Genomic DNA, 22,682 nt, shown 5'->3' on the forward strand with positions numbered 1-22,682 from the left:
AATTAAGGTTATTCTCCTCATTCATTTAGCTATTGACAAACATTTTTCATAAGTCATTAGTTAAGTTCAAAATTTTTAGAAACCCAATTCACCCCCCCTCTTGGGTTGCATAGTTGGGCAACATATGATATCTGATTTTTCTCATAGAAAAATTTTATGATTTATGAAGAAGAAGGATTCTAAAAGAAACCTTAAGAAAAGACCTTCTTTTCTTCTTCTTCTTCCATCAGAAGATGATCATATCATGTCCAAAATAAGATCACCATGCTCCAACTCTTTGGAGCATGAATTCACCATGCCATCTCTCTTTCTCTTTTAGATTTTTTATCATATAAAAAATATAAAACAAAGAGATATTAATATGAACGAAAAAATAATAAGAGAAGATAATCTTCTCTCTTACCTTTCTCTTTACAAGACATCAACCTTTGATCTCTTGATTGAAGAATTTTCTCTAAGAATTTTGGCACCTCAAACCACCTATGTAATCCTTCTTTTTCTTTCATATTTTTATCACATAAAAACACAAAAATAAAGAGAAAAAAAAATATGAAAGAAAATTAATAAGAGAAGACAATCTTCTCTCTTACCTTTCTTCTCTACAAGATATCAACTTTTGATCTCTTTTCAGAGGACTCTCCTCCATGGATTTTGGTGCCTCAAATCTCTCAAGTCTTCCTCATTTTCCTCTAGTAATTCTCTCAATTTTTTATAAATTTTTGACTCCTATATCATGGCATATGGGGCGGCCTCCTTTTATATGGCAGACTAGGTCATAAGACCTAGTCTAACAAAGAGTCCTTGGGGCATCCAACTCTTGGACTCTCCCTATCTCATTTATTTCATGGATAGCATGAAAATAACCATAAAAGAGGCAACAAAAAGGAAGATAAACATGGGAAAAATTGGCGCAAGAGAGGGAGGGAAGAGTCCTTGTGAAGAGGGACTCTTTTAAAAAGAGAAATAGGCTAAACCACTTTCCACAATGAACCAACTTAATTTTCATATCGAACCAGATCAAATCTGATTCAAATCTCTAACATAAGTGGTGTGAGATTACTTCTCTTAAATATAGAAATCATAGAAAAATTATCTAAAATTAATTAGTGGGCGTAGGCTTTGATTTTCTTAGGTGGCGCAAGAGAAGATGGAATCCTAGTCTAACTAGGATTCTTATTTAGATTAGGTCAAATACTTTGAACCCAATTTAAATTAATTACAACCTAATTAATGGTGATCCTAGTCCAACTAGGAGTCTAATTAAATCAGATTAAATCATATTAATTTAAATCCTAACTTAATTAGAAATTAGGTGCATACAAGTCCTAGTCAAACAGGGACTTGTTCTTCCTTACTACTGGCTTATCTAATAAACTAATTAGACTTAATCTAATTAAATCTAAACTAATTCTAATTGAATCATATTCAATTAGACTTGATCTCAGCCCAATTGCTCAATCAGATTGAGTCAATTAGCAATCCAATTGCTAATGATCCTCCTGCAACATTTGCATTAGGTCAAACATCAATCACATTGATTGTTTAACCTTAGAATGATTCTTAATCATCGATTAACCATCTGATTAGGTTACAACCTCCTATGTGTATGATACTATAGGTTCGAACCTAAGCTGGTAGCACAAGAATCAATTTTTGTACCAGTCGAAGTAACCATCTAGCAATGGTTCCCGATGTCCAGATAGGTCGAATGTAAGCAAAGCAATATTTTAAAAACTCTGACCCATGGTTACCATATAATTCATCCTTTTGACCAATAATGCTCAAGACGACTTCGAGTATGCTGTCAATCACTCATACAAGCCATCTCTATTATGTCTCAAAACTTTGCAAATCTCGTGACTCCTCATGAGGATTATCCAGGCCTAGGTTTTGCTAAATTGAAACACAGCGAGATATTCTCTTCCTAAAGTTAATCAGGAGTGGTCAATCCCATCTTGACTCACACACTGACTTCACAAATATTTGACTATATCCAGAAACCTTTCGAACCTATATTAAAAATACAGGCAGTCTGGTACCAAAGCACAGTGAGTTGCTTGCAAGTCACCGTGGTGATCTTAGGTCGAAGGGACACTTATACCTATTGGTCTTAGTTAACTACTCTTGACAGTAGAGTATTACATTTATCACGTTCAATGTAGATGTACTCTTACATCTCACCTAGATGCCATACCAGTGTCTCCACACTACTTGGTTACGAGGACAACCAACGCATATGGCATACAGCGACCTACACTTGATAAGTTATCATCCTTGTTAATAACTTATCATTTGATCGTGAACAATTTAAGAACCATCTGATAAATCCTCCTTTATCGATTAATTATGGTTCTAAGGACTTCATCATAATTTAGGAGTTCATTTAAGGAAGATAGAACTTTTATGATGAATTTGCCAAATAACTATTATTATTAGATAATTCATATACTAATTTCAATCATCTATCACTTAGATGATAGGCTTTAGAACATATTTTCCAACAACTCCCATTTGTACTAAAGCCAATCAGAATGATATCAAATATCCTATCTTCCACTTGAGTTCGTAGAACTTTCTAGTTCTGAGGCCTCAGCAAATGGGTCAGTCAAGTTCTCCCTTTTCATCGATCTTCTAAAGATCGATGTCATCCTGATCTAAAATCAAAAGTGCAGAGTATGCTGATTCTTCGATTCTTTATCCAGATTTATGGCTCCAGTGCTATGATAGGACTGGACCATTGGTGGAGGGTGCCACTCCAAACCTGTTAATGAAGCTCAGCAATTACACAGCTTACATGGCAGCATCATATGCTACGATGTACTCTACATCACTAACTGAGTAGACTAAAGTATCCTGTTTGAAATCTTTCCAGCAAATTGCTCCTACAATTAGGGTATGATCCGATACTTTCTTATTGTCATCTTGATCTGACTAAAATCAAAACATCCACATATTTAAAGTCAGTATTTTCATATTTGAGTCACTGGATCTTAGTATTTTCCAAATACTTAAGGTTGTCTATACAATCTTTCAGTGGTTCTTACTTAGATCAGACTGGTATTTGCTCACTACCATTAGTGAGCATACCATATCTGGTCTTGAACATGGAGAAATTAGATGACACCCAAACCTTTATTCCCTGCAATGCTGGAATGCCATTCCCGATTAAGAGAATTTCATCCACAGACAAACAAGGAATAACACTACAGAATATTTTGCCCACTTGTAAATGCAGGGTTCCTCTTTATTCATAACAAAGACATATATTCAAAACGTATGTTCTAACTCTAGGATAATAGCGAAATGAGCTTTATAGGTCTCCACCTTCCCGTCTGTGCTACTTTGATCCTTTTGAAAAATCCATTCACACCCAATAGGTTTTATTCTTTCAGGTGAATCATCTAGTGTCCATACACTATTGATTTTCATGAACTTTAATTTGGATTTAATGGCTTCAAGCCACTTCTCAGAGTTAGACCACTGTATTGCATTTACTTTAATGGACTCTGAGTTTGATCTAATCAAATCCGGTTCTATAGGTTTACTAGATTATGTCGGTTCATTTTCTACTAGTCAAACTTTCAAGTTCAACTTGATAGGCATCAGTTCCTTCTCTAAGAAACTCCTTTCCAAAAGGAATGCCCTACTGCTGATGAGCATCTTATGTTCTTCAGCATGATAGAATTAGTAACCCTTAAATACCTATTAGACCATGAACCAAGTTTATCTGTATGCAAACCTTTGACATAGGCCGATCAACTCCAAACCCACAAGTGAGAGAGTCTAGGCTATGTCCGATCCATATCTCATATGAAATCTGCACAACAGACTTACTCAGTATATTTTCAGAGTAAAACAAGTAATCACATAAGAGCACAATTCTGAAACAAGCAGATTAGTGAACTCTATCGTGGATTGAATCATGTCTAACAAAGTTCAACTTCTCGTTTCAGATACACTGTATTCTGAAAAAGAATCCACTGAGAGAGAATCCAATTCTCTCCTGATATGTCATCCTTTTCATCGTTTGAATCATTTGAACATTTCAAATGATTTGGCCAGACGCACCCATACCCAGATAGATCGTCTGTAATGAATATTAATATCTTCCTTTGGCACTTAAGTTCACAAGTCTACATACATTACTATATATGAGACTTAGAACTTTATCAGATCCTTCACTTTTTTCTTTAAAAGATGACTTTGTCATCTTTTCAAGAAGATAAGACTCACAGGCTATCAATGATTCACAATCATTGATGTCGAGATTTTCTTCTCAAGCTAACCCGTTTATCATATTCTTGTCAAGATGACTAAGCATATAATGTCAAAGATAGACATTCATGACATTATCTAACTTGGGTGTGTACATTACACTTAACAGGCTGTGTAAATGTCATTTCCTTATTGTCCATGTATTATTGTAATATTATTCATAATAATACCACAATAATCTTCCTTTATGAATGATGATCATCTTTAGCCAAAAGGCCAACAAAGATTATAAACAATGGACAATAGTAACAACTACTTTAAATGACAATATTTGAAAATAAGCTCTACAATTCCTAAAGTTAGGATTGGAATAAGACTTCCATCCCTAACATTCAAGAATTTCTCATCATTTTTAAATATTTCACTTACTTGTAGTCATAGCAATAAATTGCATAAAACCATCGGTATCTAATACCTAGGTAGTGGAATTACATAGAGAAACTTTAAGGTGTTATCATATAACATCCTTGATGAGCAACCCTTGCTCCTTTCTCTTGTTCAGCCTATTATGGTCAAGGGAAGCAAGACAATTCTTCTTTCTATGACCCTGTGCTTTTGCTTGATTTGGATCAATTTTGGACTAATTATTTTGACTGGACTAAAAAGCCCCAATACGAACCCATTCGTCTGCTAAACCAAATTCAACTTTCGATACTAATTAACGAAGTTGGATCCCATAAGTCATCACGGTCTAACAGCGACTGGAGCAATTAAGGTTTAGCCTTATTTTGAGAAAAGAGAACAATGACCTAATGTATATGAATTATTTTAAGCCTAGAGACTTGAACTTTAGTCTCAAGGTTCTCCCACTATTTTATTCAAATTGGTAGCCTCTACCTCCAATTTGAAAAATTATTTTAATTTTCTAGTAGGTACTAGAATCCACATAGACTACACACAAGCCCGACTTTGGTTGGCCAACCTATGTGCATCTACAGGTAGGTTCATTAACCAATTATTTCTTCAAACAACTTCTAGTAATTTAATTTTACCTCAGAAACCTAATCAGTAGGCTTTGGCCTCCACTGTAAGGATCCGATTAGGTCCAACCATTAACATGACCATACTTGGTACATCTAACCAACAAATGATTAAGTCCAACTTTGGTTGGCTAACCTAACCACCATTAGAGAGACACATCCAAGTCGTCATATGATGAGTGATAATTCCATTAGTCAACAAGTACCAGGCCTTTGGGTCTGCAATGATTATTGAGTTAATGGACTCATTATCAAACACCTTAATGGGAGGTTATGACTCAGTTATCTCCATAACTTTGTCATTTTAAGGACCTAATAATTTTAGAAGATTTAAAATTATCAGTGATTTAAGGATAGAAAAGACATGGACCAATTTGCTCCCACTGATTTCATCAAGTCAAGTCCTCCTACTGACTTCTCAAGTCATTAACAAGGACTAGGATCAAATTTGGTCCATGGGCACCTAGGTCAGTCTCACTGAATGAAATCAGACTCTCTGATTTTCTATGTGACATGGGTTAGCACGAATCAATGAGCAGCCTAATCAAGACCTGATTAACCACATTGGTCAGGTAAGTATGATCGATGGGAGGGTCTGCCAATGCTTACCTTAGACACCATAAGAAATGGCCAGGTAAGCTTGCTCTCAATTAAAAATCACCGGTCAAGTTTACCTTAGACACCAACTGGTTTATCAGTTTTGATTTGGTCTGCCTAAAGACTCGGACTCAGCCGCTGAGCCACGATCAGTATCCATTTGTTCGATATATGGACTTTGATCAACTACAACTATTGAAGTGATCTATAGAAATAACCTAATCCTAATTAACTTTTAATTAGATTTGATCAATTTTTTAACTTAGTCCATATTTAATCTAACCCTAGGTCTAACCTAGTTAATGATCTGATCAAAGCTAACCCATTATCCTTTAACCCATGTTTATGAAATTATCTTAGGATCTTTAAATCACAAACCTAGATCCTAAACAATCACTTAATTCTTTTAATTAAGTTCATGGCTGAGGGTTGGGGTTCGACATTTTGAAAAATATTTTCAACTTTTGAAAGGTTTAATACAATCTAGTGTTGTTTCACTAAATAGGTCGACTCATTTCAAAAATGGATCAGCTTATTTCACTAACAAACACTAACAATTAAAATTAGTTAGAAATATAATTCAACCAACTTTTCAGTCGAGTTGGCATGCTGGTCGAGCTGGCTTGCTGGTCGAGCCGGTCCGATCAGCAAATAGAACCTTCGCAAGATCCTATTCTAGGCTGATTTTAATCTATGTACATTACATAAAAATTTATGAAATAAAATAGACTTAATCTAAAACATTCATGATAAGATTTATTTAAACTCTTTTAAATTTTTTAGATCGCAACATACCAGGACAATCTTTGCACTGTAAGGGGTAAACTTTACAGCAGGATAACCTACAGTCTGTGCGATCATTATTTTATTTTTTAAATTTATTTTAATATAATTATAAATATGTTATAAAAGAATCTAGATGCTCTGATACCACTGTTGGAAAAGGTGCAGGATTTCATGCATGAATTTCAAAATTTTTTTGAAATATAACGCAGCGAAACATGTAAATTAAATAATTTAATCTACAAATGCATGTAATCAAATTACTAAACCCTATAATTAGGATCTATAACATGTCATATTGTATTTATAAATCAGAAAATAAAAGATTTGGTATTGATCAAATCAATATCCTAGATTTGAAATAGTTTCAGATCTAAAAACTAGATCATATCTAGATAAAAGAAGAGATCAGATCTCTTACCTTCATTCGGATCGAGAACTCCACGGTTGATTTTTTTTGTTATCTTTAGAGCTGCACACACGTCTGACCTCTACAGGTGATCCATACGAGGCTACAATAAAATCAAAGATTCATCGAACGAAGATCCACTCGAAGTGCTAGCTTCTTGCAAATCCCTCCGGATGGTTAATCTAAAAAATATTCTTTAGATCTCTTGGACATTCCAAGAGATAAAGAATATGAGAAGGAATAAGTGAGAAGTTAAACCTTTTGACCTTTCTAAAATCAAAATTAGTATTTAATAGAAAAGGGTCCTAAGAGAAGACAGATCTTCTCCTTCAGTACATCAACAATTGATATCCTGAAAACATCTCTATGCTAGGACATGAGAAGACCTTCTTCTCTTGCTATTTTTTAGTTTTCAAATCTTATGATATCTAATTTTTCTCATAAAAAAATCTCATGATTTATGGAGAAGAAGGGTTCTAAAAAAAATCTTAAGAAAAGACCTTCTTTTCTTCTTCTTCTTCCATCAGAAGATGATCATATCATGTCAATAAGATCACCATACTCTAACTCTTTGGAGCATGAATTCATCACGCCATCCCTCTTTCTCTTTCAGATTTTTTATCATATAAAAAATATAAAACAAAGAGATATTAATATGAAAGGAAAAATAATAAGAGAAGACAATCTTCTCTCTTACCTTTCTCTTTACAAAACATCAACCTTTGATCTCTTGATTGAAGAATTTTCTCCAAGAATTTTGGTACCTTAAACCACCCATGTAATCTTACTTTCTCTCTCATATTTTTATCACATAAAAACATAAAAATAAAGAGAAAAAAAATATGAAAGAAAACCAATAAGAGAAGACAATCTTCTCTCTTACCTTTCTTCTCTACAAGATATCAACTTTTGATCTCTTGTTAGAGGACTCTCCTCCATGGATTTTGGTGCCTCAAATCTCCCAAGTCTTTCTCATTCTCCTCTGGTAATTCTCTCAATTTTTTTATGAATTTTTGACTCCTATATCATGGCATATGGGGCGGCCTCCTTTTATATGGCAGACTAGGTCATAAGACCTAGTCTAACAAGGAGTCCTTGGGGCGTCCAACTCTTGGACGCCCCCTATCTCATTTATTTTGTGGATAACATGAAAATAACCACAAAAGGGGCAACAAAAATGATGATAAACATGGGGGAAGTTGGTGCAAGAGAGGGAGGGAAGAGTCCTTGTGAAGAGGGACTCTTTCAAAAAGAGAAATAGGCTAAACCACTTTCCACAATGAACTAAATTAATTTTCATATTGAATCAGATCAAATCTGATTCAAATCTCTAAAATAAGTGGTGTGAGATTACTTTTCTTAAATGTAAAAATTATAGAAAAATTATCTGGAATTAATTAGTGGGCGTGGGCTTTGATTTTCTTAGGTGGTGCAAGAGAAGATGGAATCCTAGTCTAACTAGGATTCTTATTTAGATTAAGTCAAATACTTTGAATCCAATTTAAATTAATTACAACCTAATTAATGGTGATCCTAGTTCAACTAGAAGTCCAATTAAATCAGATTAAATCATATTTAATTTAAATTCTAACTTAATTAGGAATTAGGTGCATACAAGTCCTAGTCAAACAGGGACTTGTTCTCCCTTGCAACTGGCTTATCCAATAAATCAATTAGACTTAATCCAATTAAATCCAAATCAATTCTAATTGAATCATATTCAATTAGACTTGATCTCAGCCCAATTGCTCAATTAGATTGAGCCAATTAGCAATCCAATTGCTAATGATCCTCCTGCAACATTTGTATTAGGTCAAACATCAATCACATTGATTGTTTAACCTTAGAATGATTCTCAATCATCGATTAACCATCTGATTAGGTTACAACCTCTTATGTGTGTGACTCTATAGGTTTAAACCTAAGCTGGTAGCATAGGAACCAATTCCTATACGAGTCGAAGTAACTATCTAGCAATGATTCCTGACGTCCAGATAGGTCGAATGTATGCAAAGCAACATTCTAAGAACCCTGACCCATGGTTATCGTATAATTCATCTTTTTGATCAATAATGCTCAAGACGACTTCGAGTATGCTGTCAATCACTCATACAAGTCATCTCTATTGTGTCTCAAAATTTTGCAAATCCCGTGACTCCTCACGAGGATTACTTAGGCCTAGATTTTGCTAAATTGAAACACAGCAAGACATTCTCTTTCTGAAGTTAATCAGGAGTGGTTAATCCCATCTTGACTCACACACCGACTTCACAAGTACTTAACTGTACCCAAAAATTTTTCAAACCTATATTAAAAATACAGGTAGTCTGGCATCAAAGCACAGTGAGTTGCTTGCAAGTCACCGTGGTGATCTTAGGTCGGAGGAACACTTATACCCATTGGTCTTAGTTAACTACTCTTGACAGTAGAGTGTTATATTGGTCATGTTCAATGCAGATATACTCCTACATCTTACTTGGAAGCCATACCAGTGTCTCCATATTACTTGGTTACGAGCACAACCAACGCATATGACATACAGTGACCTACACTTGATAAGTTATCGTCCTTGTTAATAACTTATCATTTGGTCGTGAATAATTTACCATCCGATAAATCCTCCTTTATCGATTGATTGTGGTTCTAAGGACTTCATCATAATTTAGGAGTTCATTTAAGGAAGATAGAATTTTTATGATGAATCTACCAAATAACTATTATTATTAGATAATTCATATACTAATTCCAATCATCTACCACTTAGATGATAGGCTTTAGGACATATTTCCCAACAATGGATCCTTACGGTACATATTGGTTGCCGTAGGTTCGTTATAGGAGTATGGTGTACATATAGATAGGATCTATCAATCATGATAGATAAAGAGTACTCCTATATAATTTATGAGACTGAGTTTTGAAGACCATGACCATGATAGTGTAAATAATGAAAAAAAAATTCTACAAGATTTTATAGTATGAACTTGAGTTGAGTAAACTTACGTATGATAAATAATTGAATTTGACGAATTTTCTATAACCTCCATCTTGTCGGAACTCACGATAGAAGAACTGTATCACATGATAACTATCTAAAAGGTTCAATTCCTTCCATTCTACTAGGTTGCCACTATGTGTTGTTAGGCGTCATCCATGGATTATGAGACCAATGAGAATTATTTTGATGGTCAATAATGGGTGAGTTGGAAATATTTCAATCTATGAAAATGAGTTTTAATGATATTGATGATGGAGATCATAATATGTCTTACTACCAGACAAAATAGAATCTATAGGATCACACACAAAAGGAAATAGGTCAAAGATTTAAAATTAGACTTAAGAAGTCCTAATCAAATTAAGATTTGTGAAATCCTAAAGGGTTTTGGATTTTCATGCTAGCATATGGTTAAACTCTAGACTCCCCATGCCATTAGGAATCCTTATGTGACAAGGATTTTGTTTTTGATTTTAATTTGAGCACGTACCCACTTATTAATTGTACTGAGAGAGAGAGGGTGCCATGAGCTTGAGTTCCTCCTTAAATAAGGATTTGAGGAATTAAAAGGGTTGGACTAAATCAAAAGGTTGGGTTTGATCAAAGCCTTGTGGGATTGGGACTCCTTATTGGTTTGAGATTAGATCTTATACTTGACTTAAACCTTTCCTTTTCTTATGCACCACATTATCACACCTAAGTGATCATAATGTGGAGAGGGAAGGGCCAAAGAGATTTAGGAGCAAAAGGACTCCTAGCACCATGACTCATCACGTGGAAAAAAGTTTTAATGTGAAAGAGTCCATCTACACCCCTATCTCCTCATGCAAGGAGTTTAGATGTGGAGGGACTCTTGGATGCCCAAGGGTTGGATGCCCTAACCTGTTATTCTATAAAAGGGGTTCACGCCTCATCTTAAAAAAGGTAACTACGTTGGGAAGTTACACACCCTAGTGTTGGAGCATGGTGAGAAAGATAGGGTAAAGTTTCCTCTCTCTCTCACATTCAAAGGTGGGATGCCCAAAGGGTTGGGCAGCTTGAAAGTAAATTTCTCTCTCTTCCTTCATGTATCTGGCGACCGAAGATTGGAGCACAATCAAAGGCTGTGAAGAGAAGTCTGCGTACTGATGTCCTTGTGAAGGAAATCAAAAACAAATTAAGGAAAGTCCTTGACCTTTCCTATGTAACTGTAGAGGCTGGATGCTTATGTGGCTTCAAAAGAACCGTGAAAACATCCACGATCATCAGATTGTGGTGAAGAACTATTTGCATAAAGATGAAAATCAGATCCTTTTTTTTAATTTCAATCTTAATCTTAATTATGAGGGATCTTGGTATTTAGAGATGCGATCTCTTGCATGCATATTTGAATTAAAATAATTTTAATTTCTTTTCTTTTCACTGTGTTTTTTATTTTATATCTTGCATGCAATTCCATTTTCTTCGAAAGCTTTGATCCCTTCTCCTCCATCACCGATGGATTCCCTTCTCGACCGCATCATCACAATCGATACAGAGATTGATTTTTGATTTCTTGATAGGGAAGGATTCTAAGTGGGGGATTGAATCCAGGATCAAGGATGGGAAAGGTCTTGCAACATGGATTAGCCTACCTACCCAAGCTTAATGAGAGAGTTCTATGATTCTATGGCCTGGCGATCGAATGATGTGGGATGCACAGTAAAGGATGTCATTTTTCTGTTGACTACAAGAAGATTATGATAGATCTAGGGTATTCCCTGTGAAGGCATGGTCTCCCAATGTGCTTTCAACAAAGAAGATATTCTGAAAGTTATTTTGGACAGATCAGACACTACAAGAAAACTCTACGGGAAAGATACATAGATAAAAGTCTAAAAAATGTAAGGATACGCCTACACCCACTTTGGTATACACTTTTGGTTAAACGTGGGTATGTCCGACATGGATGTAGCTTATACCCACATTCTTTCTTTCCGTATATGTATCTCCTGCTTTACCCACATAACATAAAATGTAGGTGAGAATGTATACATAGGTATAGATCTAGTGTACACCCTTCTTTATTAAATGTCAATAACTAAATACATACAAATCAGAATTCATGAGAGTTATCAAAGTATGAATATAAATGGACCTCTACTATGAATAATAAAATATTGATATATAATCAACTTTTAGACGTTACTGCCCTGTCTAATTTTAAAATGTGGATTACTTGTAATAATAAATAAAAACAGATATGATGCATTGGTAATTTATTTAAACATCCTATACCATTGAATAATATATGAAGACTAATCGCTTCAAAAAGATGAAACAACTGCAAATAAGATAATCTTTACTATTGTATTAAAGAGAACTGAATATACATAATGGTGGTCTCAAAAAAATTATCCTAACAATTTTTTTAGTTTCATCAAAATTCAAAGAATAAGACCATACACCATCAAATTTTTGAATATAAAAAAAATAAACATTAGAACTTAAAACATAGAATAAACATATTTCAGCTGATCTTCTGCACTTTATACATAAGTTCTAAACTCACTTTTGCTATACCAAAAAGAGAATAAAGTAAATTTGAATTGATGACACTAAAAAGTTAAACTTTACAAAATCTGAGACTTCATCAATCTATGAAGCCATCAAAAAGACAATCTCTATCTTTCTTTGACACCATCTATCAATATCTCCGATCTGAATCTGTAAAAGAAAAAAAACATAAATATATATGTGAAGCCAGGAGTCTTGCTCTTAGCTCCTCTACCACTGCATCGATGAACTCCTCAGTATTCAGCCACTGGTCCCAAGTCACCCTGCAAGAGATGAAAAGGCTAGCATAACACATATTATTTGATGGTTTAAAATAGAAGAAAGCTGCCATTTAGAAACAATAATAGTGACATGAGAGCCAGATGGTACTTTGGCCCATGAATGAGGGCAAGATCTTTGATCATCTTTCCAGACTCCACAGTTCCAACACAAACAGCTTCCAGCTTCTCAGTAAAATCAAGTAGTCTAGGATTATCATCTAGCTTTGCTCTGTTGAAAATCAAATATATTGTGGGATTCACAATTTTCGTCTAAATGATGTAGGGCTGAAACCTAGGCAACCATGGTTCTCATGAAGTAGAATACGGTTATTTAATTGGGTGACTCTTAAAATTATTGATATGCAGATAGTTCCTCTAGCACAGACAAACAAAATATGAAGACCTTACAAAGTCTTGAAATACATATAATGAAAAAGAAATAAACAAATTCTTGAAATATAAATTAGGTAAAAGAAATAAAAAAAATCTCTCCGGTCTGCGCTTGCAGCTACAACCACCACAATAATCAAAAAGAAAGCCAAAGATACCAGTGTGCCAGCCCTCGTGACCAGGCAAAGATTGAAGTAATGCTATTTGTACTGGTTTCACCTCTTTTTGGGTGAACCCTGTAATGACAAGTTACTGTGCCATATGCAGCTTCAGCTTCAATAGTTTTTCCATCAGGACACACCTAAAAGAGAGAAAAGTTTCCATCATACTCTAAGTTAGCATCAATTCACAAAAAACTAATCCTGAGCATGACATATTTCTGCATAACCACCACATAGAAGACATGAAATGTACAAATTGTCCAAAATCAAGGCATCCGGATCACTTTGGAGATAATTCGGTTTACAAAAATGACTAACTCCACGAGATGCCCCCTGAACACAGAAGTCACCCCCCAGACAAAACCAGGAAAACCAGTAATCCGAAACTCTATCAGGACCCAACTAAAATTGCTTCTTCAATCAAATAAACATCAGATATGAACAGCATAGACTATACAACGATGGTATATGCATAGAGAAGATAGCAGTTCCAGAAATAAAGACTTAAAATAGTAAACAGATAAGGAATAACATAAACCAGTGATAGAGAAGTTGCGATAAAAACTACCACAAAAAAAAAGTTAATAACTATGCATTGATGTCCTGAATTCAGAATGCATGATTTCATTTCAACCAAAAAGAGACATCATGTTTTCTTCTTTACAACCCTCTAGAACCCTCAATACATTAAAGAAGCACAGTTTGCAATCCATATTCTAAAACTACCGGTCATGCTATTCCCACTATGAATAGATTCAAATAAAACCAAGATCCATACAAAAATATAAAGACATTTTCCACAGACAAGCAACCAGATTTGCTAGAAGGCTGCATACCAGTACTAATGTCATCAGACCAAGGGATCCAAAATCTGGAAATATAGGGGAAAAGAATCTGGTGATTGAGACAAACTAATCCCTAGCTTTGATTTTCAAAAGCCAATAGCAAATAATTTATAAAAACTGCTTTTCACTTTTGCACTAAGAACACATTCTTTTTAAAACAGAAGTGCTTAATGTGATGGGTGGTGAAAAAGTTCAAACCTTGAGCCAAGAAATCACTCTGTACGTCTTCATCATAATTCTTGCAAGCCCATACATAGCCACCTTCACTCTTAAGTGCATAGGCAACCATGTCATCAATATGGCGATGTTCATACCTGTTAAATATCGCATACCATAACATAAACTACAGGAATTTGAATGTACCAATAACACTAAGCATTTAGAGACAGCTCACCAGATTCCTGCAGCCTCAAACTTAGATTTCCATTTAGCTTCATACAGCTCCTGGAATATGCCCTTAAACCTGCAGGATGGAATAAATATGCAACAAAAACAGTAAGCACCAATAACTGCTGCAGATTTAGGAGGTGATAAACAATAAGGCTAATAGTTGGATGACCCTTTGATAAACACTAAGCATTTTATATATGAATCTAATAGTATTCATTTCTTAATTCTTTCCCTATCATTCTACTGTTTGAATTTCTAAACATTGAATAAGAATTATACAATTTATCGACTAATTGTTAAATATATCTATTTAGAAATAATGATGTAAATGATAACTATGGATACTAATCATGTCAGATCGGATCATAAATGGATGGAGCAAATTACGGGTTGCATCCAAAAATATTACAATAAATAAAATGTAAAAAATATTACAAAAATATTATTTGGATGGAAATGAACCAAACTCTAACATAATTTTGGAACAAAGAAAAATCAAGCTCAATATAACAGACAAGATTCAAATAGTAAATAATACAAATTTTGCTTAATGAACACGAAGGACCTTCTCTTCCTATCCTAATCCAAATGACTTATGCTCCAATAATTCCTTTTAAATCTACAATGAACAAACCAGAAACTATGGTTGACTAGACCAAAATCTCCAAGTGCAAAGCATATTAATAGATTAAAACATGCTTTTGTTAAGAATATTAAGTAATTGAAGAATCATTAAAGAAGATAATAAAAAATTAGTGAGTATAAGAATAAATTAGTAAAAGAATAAATCCCAAACTCTTTTGCTTATTTGTTAGCTTTCCTGTTCTAACTGCACATAATTTTTAAGTGCATTTATGGTTATATAGTCACCCTACACAATATGATGCAGGAACTAAGGCATATTTCTTTGATAGCCAAAATAGACATTTAAGTTTATATGGATATATTTTTTTCATAGGACACATACTACCGAGATATCATTCAACTGGAGTCAAGCAACATGATGGAAGATTTGTCAAAACTGAAAGCTAAAATAAATCATGGCATTGTAGAGGAATTACTACATGGATCTACTCAACAATTGAAGAAAAAGCTTTTCAATATAACTTAGGTTTTTTACGGTCATATTAGAACTGACAGGCTTGATCATGATTTAAAACTTATTGTGGGAGATAAATCAAAAAAAAAATAATTCTCTTTATGATTTAAAAGTGAAGGTGCAGAAGAATTTGGATCAAAGGTGTGCTAATCACTAGCCTAAATATTATTGCTTCTCTCATGTAGGGTAGATGTTATAAATGCTTCCAAGATAAACAGATCCCCAACTCAATCCAACTTCCTGATTTTACCTTCCAATTTTTTTCTGTTTTCCATTATTTTTTCTTTTTTTTTCCCTGTTTTACCTTTGTTTTTTCCGTGCTCAGGGGTCTCAAGTGGGTGGGAGGCTTAAAACCCTTATACCTAAAAGGGACCAACTCACACCGCCACAACTCCCACAAATTCCCATTTGCCAAAGAACAAAAAGCCTCAACAGGAACCTAAGATACCCCTTTCATCTCCCTCAGTTGCTCTCTTTGAACCTAAAAATTCCTCACATGCTTTCTTCCTCAGGAAACTAAGGAATGAAAAAGCCACAACTCCCACAAAATCCCCTGTTTTTATTCCCTGTTTTTCCTTTGCCTTGTTTTCCGTTCCCAAGAGTCTTAATCGGGTGGGACGCCAGGAGCCTAATACCCATCCCATCTCCCTCAGGTACTCTATTCTCCAATGATCTCTAAAGGAGGAGAATGAAATAAAGAAAAAAACCAAGAAGGAAAAAGAAAAAAAAAATGATGATCCGTATGGGAAAATGTCTTACCTTAGATTTCTTCTGCTTTTCCTTCTCCCTTGATTTTGTTTCCTTTGTTTTCACTGGTTTTCACTATTTTTCTCCATCCTTGAGTCTGAATCGGATGGGAGGCCGTCCTCTAAATCGCGTGGGAAGCTTGGAACGGCTGAACAAGGAAGGCTTGAAGCGGCTGAATAGTGTTTATTTTCCTTAGGCATGATTTTCATGTGAGGAATGGAATAATCATGATGCGGCGTTAATCAGATAGATGAGGTATAATCAAATTTCATATTAGACATGATTTTTTAAAGATATAATCAATTTTCTTATTGAAAATAGGCCCAAATTTAAATTAAATTATTTAAAATATTATGTTCAGTCTTATTCAAACCTTCCATGGATAAGATCAATTTAAAAGACAGCCTTTTACCATTTAAATGGCATAGAGATCAACCCATATATCTGATCAAACCTGATCTAGATATTAAATGGGATAAACGAGTTGTCAGATTTTCAAAAATCTAAATTTTTTTTTTCTTGATTTTTTGTTATGTCGAACATAACCTAAAATCAATAAAAATCTAATAAAATATAAGTGACAACTATGTGTGAACTTTAAAGATATAATAAGTAAAGATATATAAGATGTGGATTATCGAACATGATATGATCCAAAAGAAAATGTGAAACATTTTGGATGCTATGAATAGGAAGCCAAGTGGTGAGCTAAACTTTCAAAGACCATAATTTGATCATACGATATTTAATTTTGATGATATATTTTTATTAAATCAGATAATTTTTTGAGATCTATATTGTTATGTTACCCCATTGCCCTGAGTAATCCAGCCCAAATTTCTTTATTTGAGACCCAAAACAGGTTGATCAAATCGAAAATTTTTCTTTTGAATAAGATTTTGACTAAGTATATCTCCTAATTTGAGGACAATCAAATGAAGTGACATAAGACAAAGTTAATGTATAAGTTAAAATCTACACACGTAGAATTTTAACTTTTTTGAGATTATTTCTACTAGTTATGTCTATTTTAAAAAAATGAGTCATATTAGAATTAAAAAGATAAATCTGGCTTGAGTTTGAGTAAGGACATATCTTACCTGTATTAATATATCTATGTAACTCAATTTTAAATGATCCATGAAATAAAAAGAGATGTAAAAATCATGCTCTTGTCAATTCTTCTACCTTTTCTTTCTCTTCTGGATCGAATCACAAGATTCCTTTAGCAAGAGTTTAATGCCTCCTTTCCATATTTCTTGCATGAATCTATGTTATGATAGTGAAGAATGCATCTTTATTCTATGTTTGAATTATATGAAATTTGAATAGTGCACATTTAGTAATTGAGTAGCCAATTAATTGCTTCATGCTGGGTAGAGTGCAGCCAACCATCTACTACTCATTAACAAATTATAATTAGTAAGCTAAAAGTGAGCTTAGCCCAATAGTAATACTCCTTTCTGATTTACTCCTAAAGATTATAGCTTCATTTTGTCACAAATAATGTACTATTAGTGATAATATTATTTGTGATGCACTACATGTCATCACAAATAATATGCTTTTGATGATGATTTTTGGATGGCGCATTGTATATCATCACAAATATTATAATTTTAATATGATAGCATCTTATATTTAAATAAATAACATACTAATCATGACAACTTATTAGTGACATATTATGTTTCATCACAAATAATATCTTTTTTTTGTGACGATATCTTTATTGTCACAAATAATATACTAATTATGATAATTTTTTAGTGATGCATTATATGTTGTCATAAATAGTATATATTTTGTAACGATATCTTATATTGTCATAACTAATACAGCAATCATATCAACTTTTTAGTGACGCATTATGTATCATCACTAATAGTGATGATTTTTTAGTGCACTATATGTCGTCGCTAATAATATCTTTTTTGTGATAATATGAGATGTCATCACGAATAATATAATATTAATCATGGTATTTTAGTGATGCATTATATATTATCATAAATAAATTAATATTTTATGATGATATCTTATATTGTCACTACTAATATAGCAATCATGACAACTTTGTAGTGATGCATCCTATATTGTCACTACTAGTGATGACTTTTTAATGACGTACTATATGTCGTCACTAATAATATCCTTTTTTTGTGATAATAGGAGATGTCGTCACAACTAATATATCATTATTCATAGTATTTTAGTGGTGCATTATATATTGTCACAAATAGATTAACATTTGTGATGATATACAATGTGGTCACAAATAACATGTTATTTGTGAGGATGTTTTAGTAACGAGTAATATGCTGTCACAACTAGTCAATCTGTTGTGACGACATTATATATCATCACTAATACACTCGATATTAGTGACAAATATCAATATCATTACTAAAAATTAAATAATAGTGATAATTTTTTGAATCATCACTATTATATCGCGACTAATACTATCAATTCTTATAGTCGATGGAGAGGGCTTTCTCCCTCCATGTGGTCTGAATTAGGAGATAGGGCATCAGAGTTCCGGTTGGTGGGATGGGCAGTAATTTTATTATTTTACTTAATCAAGGAAGATGGGGCCGGTGCTTTTTTTTTTCTTTTTTTTTGTTTTGACACTCCTCCTTTGGCGCCAGTCACTTTTTGTCAATGCTTAGTATATTTATTAATAGATTTGAGTAATCCATATTTACTCATTAGTAAATTTGATTTATTCATATTTAATCATTGAAACGTAAGTTAAAAATTAATTATCATATTTTCACATTTGACAAACGTGAGTATATACAACCTTTTTTTCAGAATTTGATCTTTTACCCACATATGTACTTTACGTGACTAAAAAGCGTAGGTGTATGTGACTTTTCTTATAGTGAGATATGAGGAAGATCGTTGAATTATTAACCAAGCAGTTATCCATGGAGATGCACTTATTACATCATATACTAGGGAGGATCCTATGCCCAAAAACTTGGAGATTTGAACTTTGTCTCAGAGAGAGACAAAGTCATTATGTACTGCTTGATTTAGGGCATGCCCCTGAATCTCCTCTTTCTCAATCTACATCAGATGAGAGATGGGGTTGGGAGTGAAGGGAAAGAAACATATTTCTCACGGATAATCAGGATTGCATCTAAAAATTTTTCTTTATATTCAACTAAATAAAAATCAAATCTTTATTTGGATTGCAGCAGAATAGAGATCAAATCTCCAAAATCTAGATTCAACCTTCGCATAGGTCTAGAACTACAGGTTCTCTACTTCGCACGCACGTCAGGTAATGCAGGAAAGCAGGATGAATCTTTGGATTGATGTACCTTTGCAAGGCTACTAAGGGAGGAAAGAGAGACACCAGGTGACGCCTCACACCAGCAAGGGGATGCCCAAAGAAGGGCCCACACCAAAAAGGAGAAGCGGGCAACAAGGTCGAGCAACACGCCAAGGATGGGACGTCCCACAAGCTTTCATGCCTCTCTCTCTTTCTCTCTTTCTCTCAATCTGATTTCTATGCTCTCTCTTATGCATCCATAGGTAAAGACCCTCTCTATTTATAGATGATTCCCATGACTCAATAAATATAAGACTCCTAATTCTAATACGCTTTGAATCAGTCCATAATTTATTAAAGAATGACTCCTATATGAGAAAGGATTAGCGCCTTATATGGTGCCTACTTTACACCCACGCCCACACCCATGTGGGATGGCCCACAACTAGTACCATACCAGGTGCTAGTCGACCAAGGAGTGAGAGAGTCTCAGTGAAAATAGAACTCCAAGGATCTCATCCAAAATTGATTCAAATCGAATCCGATTCGAAGCTGATATGAAATAATTTCAAAAGGTTGTCAATCCTAAACTGTTTAAGACTTTAGGACCAAGTCTAACTTGAAATTTTGAACCCAATTAAGTCTAATTAATTTAGATCTAATCTAAAATTAATTAGTACTTAAATTCAATCTCTCATAAGCTTCTTGGATCATAGATCAAGAACTATTCATCTCCGAGATTGAACATGAACCTCATGTATAGTGCTAGTGCTAGCTAGACATAGTCAACTCTTCAATCCCATTTGACCCATAACTTAATTTTCAATCCAGTTAAGTATTTTCAAATTGGACTTATAAACATAGATCAATACTTTTTTACGTTGTCTAACTTGTGTGCGTGACTTCATAGGTTCAAACACTAAGTCGATAGCATAGGAATCGATTCTTGTACTAATCGAAGCTATCATCTAGCAATGATTCTCGACATCCGGATAGATCGAATTACGTAAAAAAATATTTTAAAACCTGTACATATGGTTACCACATAATTCATCCCTTCAACTCTGAATGGTCTAGGATGATCTCAGATTAATTGTCAATCCAAAATATTTTATTCATATTATATTTCAACCTTTCAAATCTATCTCATAGATTATCCTAGTCAAGATTTTAGTAAATTAAAATACAGGGATATATCAGCTTCTATAATCTAGAGAGGTCAATTCCATCTTGATCCACACACAGACTTCGCAAGTACTTGACTATACCCAGTAGCCTTTCATCACTACATTAAAAATCTAGATAGTCAGACACCAAAGCACAATGAGTTGCTTGCAAATCACTATGGTGATCTGAGGTCTAAGAGATACTTATGCCTATATGCTTCGTGAGCAGCTCTTGACAGCAGAATACTCAGCAAGTGAGTCACCTATTCAATGATGTACTCATACATCTCACCTGTACGTCATACCAGTGTCACCACACTCCTTGGTTAAGAGAAAAATCAACCCATATGACATACAACGATCTTCGCTCGATAAACGTCATCATCCTACAATGACATATTATTTGATCGTGAACATGCTTAAGAACTATACGATAAATCCTCTCTTTATCGTTCACTAATATAGTTCTAAGGACTTCATTACAACATAAGAGTTCTACAAGAAAGATGCAACTTTGTAATAAATAATGCTAAAATAATTTTTATTTATCAATCAATAATTCATATACAGAAAGAACTCAATCGTCATATGATTGATTTTAGGATATATTTTCTAACCACTCCCACTTGGATTAAAGCTAATCGGGCTAATATCTTATACTCATTTTCTATTTGAAATTATTAAACTCTTTGATCTTGAGAGCTTTAGTGAAGGGGTCAGCTAGGTTCTTCTTTCCGTCGATCTTCTGAAGCTTGACATTATCTCGGTTCATGATCTCTCATACCAGATGATAGCGGTGCAGAATATACTTGATGCGTGAATGTGATTTTGATTCTTTCACCTGAGCTATGCACTAGAGCTATCACAATACAGCAGGACAGGACCATCAATAAAAGATGTAACTCCTAGCTCGATGATGAATTTTCACAACCACACCACCTCCTTTGCAGCATCCGATGCAGCATTGTATTCTGCTTCGCATACAAAATCGACCACAATATGTTATTTGAAACTCTTCCAGCAAATAGCTTCTCCATTCAAGATAAATACGTAGTCCGACATGCTTCTGCTGTCATCACAATCTGACTAAAAATTGAAATCAGTATATCCCATAAATTTTAGATCAGTGACTCTATAGATAAGCTTTTGGTTTTTAGTATTTCTTAAATACTTGAGGATTGCTTTCACAACCTTCTAATGGTTCTCATCCGAATCAGACTAGTATCTACTCACTACCCCTAGTGAATGGGCTATATCCGACCTTGTACATGTCATGGCGTACATAATAGATCCCACTATCCAAGCATATGGTATTCTACTCATACACTATCTCTCCTCAGTGGTTGTCAGACAATCTTTTTTGGAGAGAATAATTTCATGACCTATCAAAAGATAGTCTCTCTTGAAATTTTTCATGTTGAACTGCTTCAACATGGTATCAATGTACATAGATTGCGATAATCCAAGTAATCTTCTAAATCTATTCTTATAGATCTTCATCCCTAGGATGTAGGATGCTTTTCCTAAGTCTTTCATGGAGAATTATGATGATAACCACAGCTTCACACTTTGCAGAGCTGGAATGTCATTTCCTACCAACAGTATGTCATCCACATACAGTACAAGAAAGATGGCTACAAAATTGATAGCCCACTTATAGATGCAAAGCTCTTCTTTATTCCTAACGAAGCCATACATTTTAATCATTTTATCAAAATACATGTTTCAACTCTTAGATGCCTGCTTAAGTCTATAAATAGACTT

At 34.1% G+C, this 22,682-nt stretch overlaps 1 pseudogene; it reads right to left on the reverse strand.

Annotated features, from left to right (window-relative positions):
* Nucleotides 1-12,556: 12,556 nt before the first annotated feature.
* On the reverse strand, nt 12,557-16,685 carry LOC105035884 (isocitrate dehydrogenase [NADP]-like; annotated as a pseudogene).
* Between the last annotated feature and the right edge of the window lie 5,997 nt (nt 16,686-22,682).

The sequence above is a fragment of the Elaeis guineensis genome, chromosome 1 (genome assembly GCF_000442705.2).
Source record: "Elaeis guineensis isolate ETL-2024a chromosome 1, EG11, whole genome shotgun sequence".
NCBI lineage: Eukaryota > Viridiplantae > Streptophyta > Magnoliopsida > Arecales > Arecaceae > Elaeis > Elaeis guineensis.